Source organism: Schistocerca serialis, chromosome 2 (genome assembly GCF_023864345.2).
Source record: "Schistocerca serialis cubense isolate TAMUIC-IGC-003099 chromosome 2, iqSchSeri2.2, whole genome shotgun sequence".
NCBI classification, from domain to species: domain Eukaryota; kingdom Metazoa; phylum Arthropoda; class Insecta; order Orthoptera; family Acrididae; genus Schistocerca; species Schistocerca serialis.
The window spans coordinates 561,460,935-561,477,139 of NC_064639.1; positions in this window are offsets into that span (position 1 = coordinate 561,460,935).

Here is a 16,205-nt window from a genome sequence, read left to right on the forward strand (position 1 = left end):
CTCTCTCTCTCTCTCTCTCTCTCTCTCTCTCTCTCTCTCTCTCACACACACACACACACACACACACACACACACAATCAGTCTTTCACTTGCGACCTTGCCACATATGTTGCACTCATCCCTTCCTCCTCTCCCTCTCTGTAAATCCCCTCCCTTCCCTATCTTCGTCCATCCCCCTTCCCCCTCTCTATTCCATCTTTCTCTCCCCCTCTCTTTGCCTATCTCCTGCTCTTTACTATCTTTGTCTGTATCATCTTCTCCCCCGTCCGCATTACCTATCTCCTCTTCCCACCCTTCTCTGCACAACGATGCCCGTCCGCACGTATATGCCCCGTAGCGCATTCATATACTACCCACATAACACGGCAGCGTGCAGGGCAGCCTAGATGTCACGCGTCTACCAACACTTATTCACCTAGCTACAGGAGTTAGAAAAAAAAAAGGGGGGGGGGACCTGCAACAAATGTCAGCTTCAACATAAATCAGGTGTTAGGTGTGAGCCTGTAGGCTGTGCTGTTGTATTTGACCACAAACAGCAGCCATGCAATGTCCTTAGTCCGTTGTAAGTGTCAGTCGTGATGAGAACAGTGGCCTGTGTAATTGCAAGTGCATTATATCTTAGTTAATGAAATCGAACGGGCGCAAATTGCTGGTCCTTGTATGGTGGGTGCTTCTGTAACCATAGGAGCTGAAGTGTTTGGTGTTTGAAGACGCAATGTATCAAAGATTTATTCAGCATGTAAAGAAACTGGAAAAGTATCATCTGCTAAGACAACGCCGACGAAAGTGTGTATTGAGTGATCGTACGCCTTGTATGAGGTCAGTCGAAATGCCTCCATTTAATATTTAACGCATTTTTTTAGCATTTTAAGAGTGTAAAATGCTGAAAACTGTGTACAGTTGTCAATGAGCCTTTTATTTTCAATAACCGAAAAGTAGTGATGATAAGCTGTTGGTAAGCTTTTGATGATGTGCATTGTTTTGTTACATAAAACGATGATGCCGTATGAAAGTGTTCAAGAAGAAAGCACCACAAGAGGGAAATTTCAGGGCGAGGGAAGGAAGCAATTGCCCTGAACAGGGAAACGTGGTGTGGAAACAATAAAACCTGCACCGTGAAGCACTGGAAGAAAGTCGTTTCGTCGGATAAGTCTTGTTGCACACTGTTTCCAACTTCTGCCGAGTTTACGACCCAAGAGTGAAACATGGCCGGGATTCGGTGACGATGTGGGTAGCCATATCATGATATTCCATGGGCCCCATGAGTACTCTCCGAAGTCTGATTGTTGCCGAGGTTTATTTGACAGTTTTGGCTAATTAGGTCCATCCCATGAGACAACGTCTGTTCCCGCAGTGGTGATACTATGTTCGAAGACGACAAGGGCCCCTGTTCACACACCTCGCGTAGTCCGTGACCGGTTTTTTGAACACAAAGATTAATTTTCGCATCTCTGCTGGCAACCAGAGTCAAGAGATGTGAACATTGTTGAGCCCTTGTGGTCTACTTTGCAAAGAAGGGTGCGTGATCGCTATCCACATCCATCATCGTTATTTGAAATGGTTCAAAAAATGGTTCAAATGGCTCTGAGCACTATGGGACTTAACATCTGGGGTCATCAGTCTCCTAGAACTTAGAACTACTTAAACCTAACTAACCTAAGGACATCACACACATCCATGCCCGAGGCAGAATTCGAACCTGCGACCGTACCTGTCGCGTGGTTCCAAACTGAAGCGCCTAGAACCGCTCAGCCACACCGGCCGGCCGTTATTTGAACTTGCCACCATTTTGTAGGAATAATGGTATTAGATTCCTTGGAAACCATACAGGATTTGAACTTATCCGTCCGGAGACAACTGGAAGCTGTTGTGAATGCCAACGGTTTTCCTACGTCCTGTTAGGCATTGGAATGTGTGTTTGGTGTTTCCACGTTTTTGTACAGCCCCTTTAGACTATAATTACTCCCACAGCACTTCTTTCCAGACAATGTGTAGCTAATTTCGTTGAAATCGCTACGGTGGTGTAGAAGGAGGTGTGAAACATACATACATACGTGATACATAACATATGTATACAGTATACTTATATCTGAAGCCTGATATTCTAATATGTTACTTTTATTAGATCGGAGAAGTAATTTTTGAAAATGGAAGCGTTCGTTTCTTTTATCTCAGACGCAGTAATTTAGTTTTCTGCATTTCACACTCTTAAAATGCTAAAAAAATGCGTTAAATATTAAATGGAAGCATTTCGACTGACCTCGCCCGACGATTAGTTCGCTGTCATACAAGGTGTTTGGAAATTCCCGGTACTAACTTCTAGAATTTGCAGAGGGTAGTGAGTACATAATATTTTAAACAGGTAACCAGTATCGGAAACGTCGTCGAGCGACGCTGCAGAACGTCAAAGTTACAGGTGCCGGTGCACGTATATACCGGGTGATTCCGTGATGATGTGACAAACTTTCTAGAATTATGGAGAAGGTTAAATGTATCAATTTGAGGAAAGAGTACTGTACCGAAAACAAACGAGTCGAAAGGTATCAGCGAAAACCGTTCTAATACATCTGGCAGTGGAATACGTGTGCTGGTATTGTCATTGCTAAGATTGTAGGGTACACAACTTTCAGAGGTGGTAGTATGGTCCAAAACAACAAAAAATCTCAAGTAAACATGAACTCTGAAATGCATACCTTAAGAGCTATGAGCACTTGTTCAATAGAGATGTGTTTCACAGTAGCGAAGATGAAGTAGTGCTCAGAGTTCCTCAGGTATGCATTTTAGAGCCCATGTTTTTTTAGAAATTCTTTCCTTTTTTTTTTTTTGGTCCATACTGCTACCTCAGGAAGTTGCCTATTATGTCACACCCCTCTGCAGGTCCTACAAGTTTATAATGGGAATTTCCGAACACCCCGTATACGTTAAAAATTCACGTCATTCGAGATACAAGTAAGTCTCTGTTGCACAAAAATCTTATTTTTGTCACACCGCGGTACTTACAGGTGCTGAGGAACCCTGCAGGTACCTATTTTTCGTCGTCCAGGTGAACGGAGAAACAGATTGTCAGGTATGCAGGGGTACGATTTCATCATTATACGTTCCACTCTTGATGTGAACACTGTAAGCAAGTTGGTGATTTCATTGCCAAAGGAGGTATTTGCCAACTAAAAATTAACTTTTCCATGAGCGTTTTGTCCTCAGTGTCCTGGCAACTTACACAGTCTGAAGAAAAGTCCTGCCCCATGAAACATCACTTCCAGTGTATTGCTGTTACGGAGAACTGATGCATTTCTCTACTAGGCGGCGCCAATGGGCGTTGGCGCGAAGATTGTTCGCGGAGTCTAACCTCGCCTCCTTGCTTTTGTTTGGCCACACTCTTTATCTTCCGCCCCGAACCACTAAACATTTTTTAAAAGTTGGTGCTTGTCCCGGTTCCAGTAGTAATCCTCGCCGCGCGCAGCCTCCCTGCAGCAGTAGCACGTGTGAGATTAACGCTTGTTTAAAGTGCAAAGGCCTTAACAAATAACGAACTTCCTAAGTCCCCTCCTTATCTTGCCGGCCGGGAGCCCAGTAGCGTACACACAGGCCTGCTCCTCATCTTTCCTGTTTTTTTTTTTGCTGGCTGCTCTCTTGGCGGTCTTCCTTTTTTCTGCGACTGGCGCACCCAGCAGTTGCTATTTACGCGTAGGATTTGCTCTGCTAAACTGGTTGTGGATACTCTGTTTTATTGCTACCAGTAAGTCGTACTTCATTCTTAGTGAGGAGCGTGTGTGCGTGTGTTACGTAGATATACGTTAGTCTGTGCTGTAGTGTGTGTGTGTGTGTGTGTGTGTGTGTGTGTGTGTGAGTGAGAGAGAGAGAGAGAGAGAGAGAGGAGACTGTAATATGAGACGACCGCACCCTCTTCGGCAGCAAGGTGTCCAAATGGTGATTAACAGTTATAAGATGCTATCGAAACGACAGGTGGACTTTGCCGTCAGCTACTGTTGCCTTGTTCCCACCGTTTTATTGCTCAATGGGTGTACCACTTTCATATTCAAATTGCCAGTGGTAATGCTTTTACTGTTTTCCTTTTTATTCGCGACACCTATATGTGCATGAATTCAAAGCGGAACACGTATCGTCTCATCAAACACTGAAACTTGTCCCACGGCCACACTCGTAAGCGTAAGATTGATGACTAATCTATGCTTACTTTTTTTTCCCTTTTTAACTATTGCAGTTATTTCCTAGGAAACAGTTTGCTCTGCGAGAGTGTTCTTATGTTTCCGATTGCAAACCAGCTGTGAGATCCTGGCTCCAGGTTCCAGCTGGATATCCTGACATATAGTTAGTTTACATTCATAACATCTTCTCGACACAAAACATCTACTTCAATCTTACCATTGTTAAATTTCTTATCACAAGGTTTACAATAGCCCTCACGGCATCATCGTTATGTGTAACAAAACAATGCGCATCATCAAAAGCTTACCAACAGCTTATCATAATTACTTTTCGGTTGTTGAAAATAAAAGGCTCATTGACAATTTGGATTAAAACATCTATCGCTGAAGAGAGGAATTTGGACTGCTGCCTGCCCGTTCTCGCCTAAGATGATGTATGAAATATAACCAAACAAAAATCGAAAAAACAATGCGTCATTAAAAAATTTCGTATGCCGCAATAATCATTAAAACTTACGGCGTACCCTCTCATTCGGAAGGTACATTTCAATGTACATTTAAATACTTAAAAGCATATTTGGGATGTTATAAAGTGACTCGTTTCAGCTAAAAGGAAACCATCTAACTTTTCTTTTTTTTCCTCACTCACGTCTCCCAATGTCAACTAGATATGAAGAATGTACCCCACGACAATGACAGCGTCTATGGTGTATAGAGCCATGGGAATATTTGAGTAATTTGTAGTTTTCTGCTCCACGGTATTTTGCAATGTTAGTTCATTTTGTGGTTAAAATGGAAACTCGCGAGAGGGTCACATCCTCGTCGATGTTCGCTGTTAAACAAGGCAATGTCGATATTTCTTGGAAGTCCGCTCTACTATTAGTGGGTGAGAACGAGAAAAAATGTGTAGAATTAAGGAAAAACAGCAATATCGGAAGGGGTGCAGTACTACGATTCAGTATAAAATAACAGATAAGTATTAAAATGAAATGTTGTCCGGAGAGTTTTCCTTTGTGGGTGATAACCATCTGAAACGGAAAACTTTTAAAGAAAAATTTCAGTTATAGCCGTGCAGAAATGTCTCTTACTTTAATAAATAATTTTGATGAAACATAAAAAATATAATTTTCTCACTGCGTTTTATACGTGCTGAGACACGCTTTTTTTCGCAATGCGTTAGGAAAAGTAGTTACCACTGCCGTGTGGCTTAAAATAAGATTTATCTGCGTTTTTATTTCCGGCGCTGTTAAAGGAAATGTAACGCCCTGCGCCATTAATCGAAGGCAGTCATTCGCGTGCGTTTCCAAAAAGATTTATTGCTGCTGCTTTTCTCTTCGTCGATGGGACCGTTAAAATTCAGTCGCACAGCTCCTGGTACATTGTTGTTAACGAAAACAGCCTTGTCGGTGAATTTTATCAAACGGCCGGGCACGATCGTAACTGGAGCGGAAGCCTTGGAATATTTCCAATAGCAACGCTTCGACCGTTCTCCTCTCCACTTTACGGCTTCGCTCATCTGCTCGTATAATTAATTACGTCCAAGATTTGCTGGATACTGCTGCGGTCCTCAAAACGGTTCCTTTTACGAGCTGCAGTGAGTGCTACGGAGGAAACCTTAGCTGAATCCGAGAATGGAAGCAGCAAAATTCTTCTTCCTTGCCAGAGAATTGTTCTGTCCATCGACTAGGATCACGCAGACATCAGCATCCGTTTCTGGATAACCGTGTCACATCGCATTTCGCAAATGACAACATGTAAACTACTTGTAATAGAAATACGTTGCGAGCTACACGTTTCTGATCGAAGATCCTTGAAATGCATTGCTTTCAATACTTGATCTTTTAGATGCGAATCATGTGAAATACTGAAGAATGGAATATCAAGAATCAGCTAGGATTATTTCCGAATTGCAAAAATTGACTTAAAAACACACCTTAGATGCTGTAAAATTATATGTAACTAAGAAATGTGTCTCAAATACAAGCAGGAAAGCAAATAGAATGTGTCTACCAAGAATTTCAACAGTGTCTTTGATCTTCTCGTTTTAAAATTTATTGCAATGTCCCTGATTTTCTCGTTTTAACATGTACCGGGACAGGAGGTACTAACGAAAAGATAGTACTTGTAATTGAGATAAAATTGATTCTGTTGTATTATAACTGGCTTCGAATAAATGTTTTTGGTTCCGAGAGCAGACTGTTGCAAAACCAAAATAACAACCAATTGTTCTAAAATTGGCGGTCGTTTTGTGTTAACATTCGGGAACACAAGCCGGCAGTAGTTGTTTGCTGCACCAATTCAGGTGGACTAAACACGTATCTTCTCATGTCTAATAGGGAGAAACATTTTTCTTCTAGTCTAGACTACAGTCTTACATATTGTTACATTCGGTCCATAACCTCATGTCACCGTTTTTTGTCCAACCCCTACAATTTTTATCCTCTGCTGTTCCACACGTACATTTTTCACCAGCAGTTTGTTATCATGCTTTGAAAGTGTTTTGTGTTTTTCTCTCTCTGTGAAACTGAATTAGAGAGAATTTTATTGACTTATAATAGGATTTTTAACTTTAATGTCTGGTAGATACGATTTTCTATATTTAGTCTGTGTGAATGAGTAATGTAAAAAATGCACATCTCTTTCTTATTATGCAGCTGAGAGGTTGTTCATCATCTACATTAATTGGATTTTCAAAGCGTTTCGCGTACTCTTGCGGTGGTGATATTTATAAATTTGCGTCTTAATGAATGGAATAATGACCAAAAGTCACCGAAAGTAAAAAAAGAGAAAAGTGTGTGCATGGGGATGCACTTGGAGGATACACAAGGAAGTGGTACGTTTCGTCGAAAAAGTTAGAGTGAAGCAGATTTGTCTGATGCGAGCAATCTAACATGGTGATACAAGTGAAAACCGCTGGAGATTCCTTTGCCTATGTGACCGACATCCATTTTTCTTGCAAAACGTGCGCTCTTCGATGGGTACTAATGCACAGCTCTCAGAATATCAAAAGCAGTAGGACACCATTGCTTTGACTGATTCCAAATAAACTTCCATTCACAGTTTCTGGTACCTTGATAAACTGTGTTTTAGGGTGAGTGTATTCTGACCGATGAAGATTAGATCGTTTCTATCATATTTATGTTTAGTGAAGATATTCACCGAAATCTCTGGACGCCATTTGGATCTTGTCCTTCGTGTAAGAATGATTATTTCAGCGGTTGACTTCCTAACATATGAAAAACCGTAATAAAAATTGCAGCATGCTCAATTAGTGAGGAAGTGGAATGTACTACCAGCCATCGACAAAAGAAGCCATTGTAATGATGCTTTATTTGGAGTTATCGCTGCTGGTAGAGGAGACTAAAAGAATGACCTAACTCGGGCGCATTCTTTAGTAGAGGGCACGTGCTAGAAACATTCTTCCGATACCGTGTCCGGCGCTGTGGCATACTTCTTAGAATGTTGATATTTGGCAGCGGACATTGATCTCTGGAGCGACAAAGTTAAGCACCAAAATTCCTAGTGGTTTCATAAGCGTTTTGAAATTGCCTATGAGAAGTCACACATGAGTAAGATATCAAGCTGGTCATGTAAAAAGGAAAGACGAGCTAACTGATATAATGCTGAAACAAACGTATTTACAGAAAATAATAAAAACTGAAGTTTATGAAAATGGTGGAGCAGGCGAGTGCTCAATTCTTTCAAGGGCGTTGTCTGCACAAAGAGATTGCTTACTTTGTCATTGTTCGTCACTTTGATGCCAGCCTTCAGAGACTATCTATTCAGTATTGTTACTAAGCAGCAGATAATCTGAACTTATACTGTATGTAGCCATTCTATTTTCAGTGATTGAGGTTACTTACATTCATTTGAATTTTTTTCTGTTGGTTGTTAACATTTACGTTACAGCGTCAATCGTGTGTTATGTCCATATTTTGTTCAGTGCTTGGTACAATGTTGCTTTTATGAACCGGCAATACACAGAGAAACCTATTTATTTTGACCATCCCATATAATATTTTGTACATGCAAAATAAAAAACAAGTATGTTGTAACCAGAATGAACGCTAACCTTGTAACTTTGTTCCTTACGAAGCTATGAACAGAAATACCTCTTCTTTAAAGAGTACCCCATATATTTTTTATTTCGTGATCCTCTGCCTCTCATCAAGTGCTGTTCAGAAATGTATGATACCGTATCACTCATGTAAACATGATGTTATTAAAAATGTAAAGCAAAACTGACTTTGACTCTCTTGTGCCAGCATGTAATGAAGGTACCAGAGGCGACGTAACTCGTTGACTTGCTGGAGTTGACAGTAAACACATGGAAACCCAAAGAAAACGCACGCAGGTCATTCCATTTGTGTACTGTCTTCTCCAGCAAGAGGACGATGTACGTAACCCCGGGTACCTGTACTCTGTGCTAGTACAGGAGGGTCAAAGTGAATAATGTGACACATTTTTGGTAATATCATGTTTATATTTATGCCACATTGGGATACGCTTTACGCCACGCGGGATTAGCCGAGCGGTCTTAGGCGCTGCAGTCAGGGACTGTGCGGCTGGTCCCGGTGGAGGTTCGAGTCCTCCCTCGGGCATGGGTGTGTGTGTGTGTGTGTGTGTGTGTTTGTCCTTAGGATAATTTAGGTTAAGTAGTGTGTAAGCTTAGGGACTAATGACCATAGCAGTTAAGTCCCATAAGACTTCACACACATTTGAACATTTGATACGCTTTAAACTGGTCTTCGTTAGAGGAAGTGGGTTACCGAACAACAATATAAGCTGCAATTTTAAAAAAAAAATATTACTGCCGTTCACATCTTCGTAGATAACGAAATTACAAAATAGGCAGTCATACTGGTTAATGTACCCCTGGTAGCTAAACATTTGCTTGATAATTTTTTATTTTATTTATTTATTTGTTTTCTTCTGGAAACCCCAGATACAGTTGTTAACATCGGTATTTGTTCCGTTCGTAGCAGTTATATAATATATTGGAATGGTAATCAAGGACACTGCTCGTGTGAATAAGTTTCCGAAACCACTGCCATACCACGTTTTGTTGGCCGCGATGTCTGATACTGCACTCATGCTCATAAATTGGGGATAATTGCAGAATGTGGTGCCACACAAAGTGGCACTACACAAAACTGGCGATAATAGCATAGGCACAGAGGGAAAACACACGACACAGATATGTAAGTCCACGGAATTTATGATAAGTTGAGAAAACCGTCCCTAAACACATGTGCTACAAAACGCCACCGTTTCCTGCGCCTGTACCCCGACATCAGTATGGGATATGATCACCATGCTCGCGTACACAGGCTGCACAACGGGTTGGCATACTCTGGATCAGGTGGTCTAGCTGCTGCTGCGGTATAGCCTCCCATTCTTGCACCAGTGCTTGTCGGAGCTCCTGAAGTGTCGTAGGGGTTAGAAGACGCGCAGCGATACGTCTACCGAGAGCATCCCACACGTGCTCGATGGAGTTTAGGTCTGGAGAACAGGCAGGCCACTCTATTCGCCTGATATCTTCTGCTTCTAGGTACTCCTCCACGGTGGCAGCTTGGAGAGGCCGTGCGTTATCGTTCATCAGGAGGAAGGTGGGACCCACTGCACACCTGAAAAGGCGGACAAACTGGTGCAGAATGACGTCCCGATACACCTGACGTGTTACAGTTCCTCTGTCAAAGACATGCAAGAGTGCACGTGCACCAATCATAACTCCACCCCACGCCATCAAACCACGACCTCCATACAGGTCCGTTTCAAGGACAGTAAACGATTGGTATCTGGTTTCTGGTTCACGTCAGATGAAAACCCGGCGAGAATCACTGTTCAGACTATACCTGCACTCGTCTGTAAACATAACCTGGGACCACTGTTCCAATGACCATATACTGTGTTCTTGACACCAAGCTTTACGAGCTCTCCTGTGCAGTGGAATGCACCTTGCCGATCTCCGGGTGAATAAACCATGTCTGTTCAGTCGTCTGTAGAGTGTGTTCTGGAGAAATCTGTTCCAGCGGCTGCGGTAAGGTCCGAGCTAGGCTACCTGCAGTACTCTGTGGCCGTCTGCGGGCACTGATAGTGAGATCTTGGTCTTGTTGTGGTGTTGTACATTGTGGACGCGTGGACAGCTTTCCTGTCTGCTGGAATCGTTGCCATAATCTTGAGATCACACTTCGAGGCACACGGAGGGCCCGTGCTACGACCTGCTGTGTTTGACCAGCCTCTCTACCCCTCGTAACGTCATCAATACGTGTTCTTTCAGCCATTTTCAACACACAGTCACCATTGGCACGTCTGAAAACGTCTGCACACTTACTCGCTGTACCGTACTCTGACATGCATCAACACACCTCTGCGTGTGTAGGCTGCTGCCAGCGCCACCGTGCGACGGCGGCAGGTCAAATGCACCGCATGGTCATACCCCGGGGTGATTTAAACCCACAAACCGCCCACCAGAGCGTTGTTTCACCATGTGTGAGCATTATCCTTAATTTATGATCATGAGTGTAGTTACAAAACCGGAAGGTCAATCAAATAATTATGCGCATCTATTCAACGTAGCGACGCATTCTCTTTCCTTTATTTGCCTGAATGTATCCTTGGAGATCACCGCTGTTCTACCAGATTCTATTGTGCACAAACACGACCAATGCCATAATAGATATACATTGTTGTTGTTGTGGTCTTCAGCCCTGAGACTGGTTTGATGCAGCTCTCCATGCTACTCTAGCCTGTGCAAGCTTCTTCATCTCCCAGTACTTACTGCAACCTACATCCTTCTGAATCTGCTTAGTGTATTTATCTCTTGGTCTCCCTCTACGATTTTTACCCTCCACGCTGCACTCCAATGCTAAACTTGTGATCCCTTGATGCCTCAGAACATGCCCTACCAACCGGTCCCTTCTTCTTGTCGAGTTGTGCCACAACTCCTCTTCTCCCCTATTCTATTCAATACCTCCTCATTAGTTACGTGATCTACCCAACTAATCTTCAGCATTCTTCTGTAGTACCACATTTCGAAAGCTTCTATACTCTTCTTGTCCAAACTATTTGTCGTCCATGTTTCACTTCCATACATGGCTACACTCCATACAAATACTTTCAGAAAAGACTTCCTGACACTTAAAATCTATACTCGATGTTAAGAAATTCCTCTTCTTCAGAAACACTTTCCTTGCCTTCGCGAGTCTACATTTTATATCCTCTCTACTTCGACCATCATCAGTTATTTTGCTCCCTAGATAGCAAAACTAATTTACTACTTTAAGTGTCTCATTTCCTAATCTAATTCCTTCAGCATCACCCGACTTAATTCGACTACATTCCATTATCCTGGTTTTGCTTTGTTGATGTTCGTCTTATATCCTCGTCTCAAGACACTGTCCATTCCGTTCAACTGCTTTTCCAGGTCCTTTGCTGTCTCTGACAGAATTACAATGTCATCGGCGAACCTCATGGGTTTTAATACCTACTCCGAATTTTTCTTTTGTTTCCTTTACTGCTTTCTCAATATACACATTGAATAACATCGGGGAGAGGCTACAACCCTGTCTCACTCTCTTCCCAACCAATGCTTCCCTTTCGTGCCCCTCGACTCTTATAACTTCCATCTGGATATAAATAGGTCGTACCTTTCTTTTCGATGCGGAAGTAGAACACTGAGGCTACCACGTGGTCATTTGGGTCATTTATTTGTGCAGTCAGGGTCGAAGCTGTGGGTGGGTGGGAGTCTCCGTGGTCCGGAGAGAGAGTGCTCCGGCCGCCGGCAGGCGACACGTGAGAAGCAATAGCGCGGCGCCTGCGGCCGCGGTGTTTGGCTAGCGGCGCGGCGGTGGACGCGGCTGGCGCGCCGCTATCGACAGGGGGTCGCGACACTGGCCCGCCTACCTGCCGGCCCGGCCGATATTAAATTTTTAGCCAGCGGCGCGTGGCCAGGCCGGCCCAGATGACGATATTAAATTTTGAGAACGGCCGCTATCGCCCGGCCACTTGACCCATCCTAGGGGCGCCGCCGCCGCCCTCCGTTTCGCGTCACCGGACCGAGCACTGCAAGTAATCGGCGCCCCCCGCGGGTCCGAACGGATGCTCTCGTCGATCCGAATATTCGATTCTGAAGTCTATTCTATCTTCACAATTTGCGTAAATTTTCTTCTGTCTGTGATGCCCAGCTGCTGTGCTCAGCTGGTTTTCGGTGGCCTTTTCAACTTTATCCGGCCTGCACGTACCTCCTGAAAAAGGGGCACTTTCGTTACTTGTCACAGTGTGCGACTTATTTTACGCAGCCGCTAAGGCACGAAGAAGCTGGCGGTCAATCTACATAGTTTCTGAATTCTGATGTGAGGAAAAACAGCTTTCTTCAGAACGCCTGAAGTGAAAATTCCGGAATCTCATATTAAGGATATATATAAATTAATTGTGAGCGACTCATTGCCCGCAGTGTGCACTTAATTGTATCACCAGTAACAGATTAGAGACAAGGAAGGTAACTGTGGAGTATCGGTAGCATGCCATGACTTTCAATTGTATCACCAGTAGCAGACTAGAGACAAGGAAGGTAATTGTGGAGTATCAGTAGCATGCCATGATTTTCACACTACAGGCGTCAGCGACATTTGGGCAGTTACGATCACTTTTGTTACAACACGTCAAAGGGACTAATACTTTGGGTTTGGGCATTGTCAAAATGGAAGATATTCCTGATATTACCAGTAAGGGTACCAGAAAGTTGTTACAACTTCCGCCGTATTATTATGATCTTCTTTACATTATAGAAGCTTTCAAACATCCACACATCAACATATATACATATTATAAAAACGAAAACGTACATTGCGTCTGTATGTAAATTCCACATCTGTTCCTAAACCATTGCGATACATCTCACTCACTGTCTGTAAATCATCGGTGTGGGGGTGAGAATCACCTACCTATCAAAGTGTGGGGATGGTCATGAAAAAGCAGTGCAGACCATGACGCTCGGATATCCACAATTTTGTCATCCATTATTTGAGAAAAAGAGCACTTAGAGACTTTCAACAAATTTCAAACCTTTACATTTTCTTCTTGACGGCCTCCCACAAAATGACGAAAGGAAAAAAGTTTATCACTTAATAAATTTTCGCTGTCCATGCAGTAAAACAGCCGCATGAAGCGTGACGTTTTAGTTTATAACTTCTTCATTTAACTGTATTCGCGACACATTTTACGGACGATATTCATATATAACATTTGGAGTACCAGAAAAACTGCGTAGTCGCGGTGATATGACGTTATAAACAGTGAGATATGTGAAAAACTAATGCATCATGCATGACGTTACTTCTTTATTACTAACTCTATTCACAACACATTTCGCAAGCGGTAGCTGCATATACCACTTGATGTGTCTGCAAAATTATATTACTGTGCAGCACATAGTTCAGGAGGTACGACGTCATAAACATTGAGCTGCGTGAAAATGAAACTGCAGGGTGAAATTCGCTAGAGATAAAGGTGAAATACGTGCAGAAGTATGTGTGAAAGATCTTAAATATATTTGACATTTGCGAATGCTCGCAAAGCCAGGGGTAAAAAGATCATCCTAATCCCCTGAAAGATTTCAAACAAATTTGGCACACATCTTAGTTAAATACTGTGACACTAAGAGCTACCAGCCTCCTATTGGGGTGGGCGTGATAACGTAGAGAGAGAATCTGGGAGGAGGAGATGGACAGATGGTGAGGGGGATGGAGTAGACGGGTACGTATAGGGCGGAGGAGAAGATGGGCAGAGACAGGGAGGGGGAAATGGACAGAGGGAGGGGGAAAGGAGGAAATCGGTGGAAAGAGGGGAAAGGAGGAAATCGGTGGAAAGAGGGGAAAGGAGGAGATAAACAGAGAAAAGAAAGCGGAGCGGATGAACAGAGAGAAGAAGAAGCAGTAGATGGAATGTATACATACCCAGTCAATGAGGGGTACTTGATATGGTGGCTCAAAGTTGAAATATTTTGGCATACCGTAAACGGAGGCAGCTGCGGAGGGAACTGCATGCAATGGGCATTTGGAATAGGATCCCTCACAAAAGGCCATTGCTGAGGGCGGCATGTAAAACTAGACGTGTTCATTGGGACAAACAAAACTTAAATTGGACAGTAGCTGACGGAATGTGTAGAGTGTTGACGTCATTTTGTCTCTCTGCAAATCTTGCGAGTGCTCCGACGGGTAATGATGCGTTTAACACGCTGCGGTTGTAATTCAGGCCGCAGGGGTTTTGGCGGTGTTTTGCATACGGCGGCTTGGGCTTTCTCATACAGTTTAATTTGAACATGAACCTGCACGGACGTTTATTTCAGAATTCACGTTTACCAGTATGAGTACGATGGGTGTGCTGTGGACGCTCCCCTCTTCCAAGACGACAACAGTCGTTGCCAGAGGGCTGCACGGATGTCTTCCTGGTTTGACACAACTCAGGCTCCGTATGGCGCTAGGACTGTTCCACTGACTCACGCGATCTCAATCACACAGAAAATGTGTGTGGCTGGGACAGTAAGTGAAACTTAGTAGTCAGCATCCCCTCCGTTTGGTAGCGCTATGAGTTGCAACCATCGATGGGAAGCTTCAGCTAGATATAGCATACCTGAAGGAATTATGGCTTCTTTTCCTCACTCAATTGAGGTTATTGATGGAGACGTTGTTACACGGTATTAGCATCGCGTTTCCGAGAGAGAGAGAGAGAGAGAGGGGGGGGGGGTAACTAATTTTCTGCTCGATGTGCTTATGTCAGGTTTTGTTAGATAGTCCCATTCTGTCACCCCGAAAATTACCACATGCTGCTAAATACAAGCAGTGCTCGTTGATGATAATAGTAGGGTTTGCACCGTCGTCCTCCCCACTGCGTGTGCAGTGTTCTACTTTACGACCTCACTATTGCTCTTATAAATGAGAAGCTTCGATGGTGTCCCTAACATCTCTGAGAAATAGTGTGCGAACGATAACTGTTTTCTCATACATGGAATCTCGAGACGAACAGTTTGATACAGGACACTTGAGGTCTATCAGCCCGGGTAACAACCTCAGATTGACCTACATTAGGTGTCTAAGCTACAGCGCACGCACGGTGCACGAGTGTTTCAACATTCCCTCACTCTCTTGCGCCACCGGCTTAGTTGGCTAATCCGTTAAAACGTCATTAATATAGACTTTCCATTGAGGCTAATGGAAGAAAAAATGACTTTTCGTAAACATTATGCAAAAATTAATTACGTTTACAGTTTGATCTAAACTTGGCTCCCACAAGCAAAGTAATTTCATAGTAAGAAGGCGAAACAAACGAATCGATTTAATTTTTTGCTGTTAAACTTCAGTATATTTTGAGGTAAAATGTGCACAAAGGTCAATTTTGCGTTCTGTAAATGCAAAAACAAAGTGTTTTTAATGTGAAATGATGATTTTAGCCAAAATATTGCGGGCGCACTTGCGCTGTGGGTTAGATTGCTTTTGTACGTCAATTAGAGCTTGTTTCCCAGCTTGATAGACTATAAGTCTGCATCAGTCTGTTCGTCTCGACTTCAGATGCACCACTGTAGTACACTGTTAACAGAGCCATGACGCGAGAATCGATAGCTCGCTCCACGCTCCAGAATGCTACAGATTTTCTGGAAAGCGTCCACCGCTAAGGAAAGCGCATAGCGCGCTGAGCTCTCTTAGCGTGACGGAAACTGAGAAGCGAAGCAATCTGGGTAGGACATGCTGGCTGGCAGAAGAGTCTGCCATCGTCCGAGGCCGCCTCTTCCCATGAGTTCAAGCTTTGTTGCCCACACACCGCGAGTAAGCTGAGGGTGTGGAACGAAAGGGCAGAGTGCAGTTGCTCGGCCGGAGCGATTGGGGGAGCGGGAGGGACGACCACAGAGGCAGCCAACCTTTAGCAGCTGAGGCTTTCCGTCTGGTCACGGACACGCAACCTGGGTTGGAGCGTGGCCGATTACACCGACTACCGGAGAACATAAGATCATCAGTAGCCTGTCAGCCGACGCGCAGAAAGGTC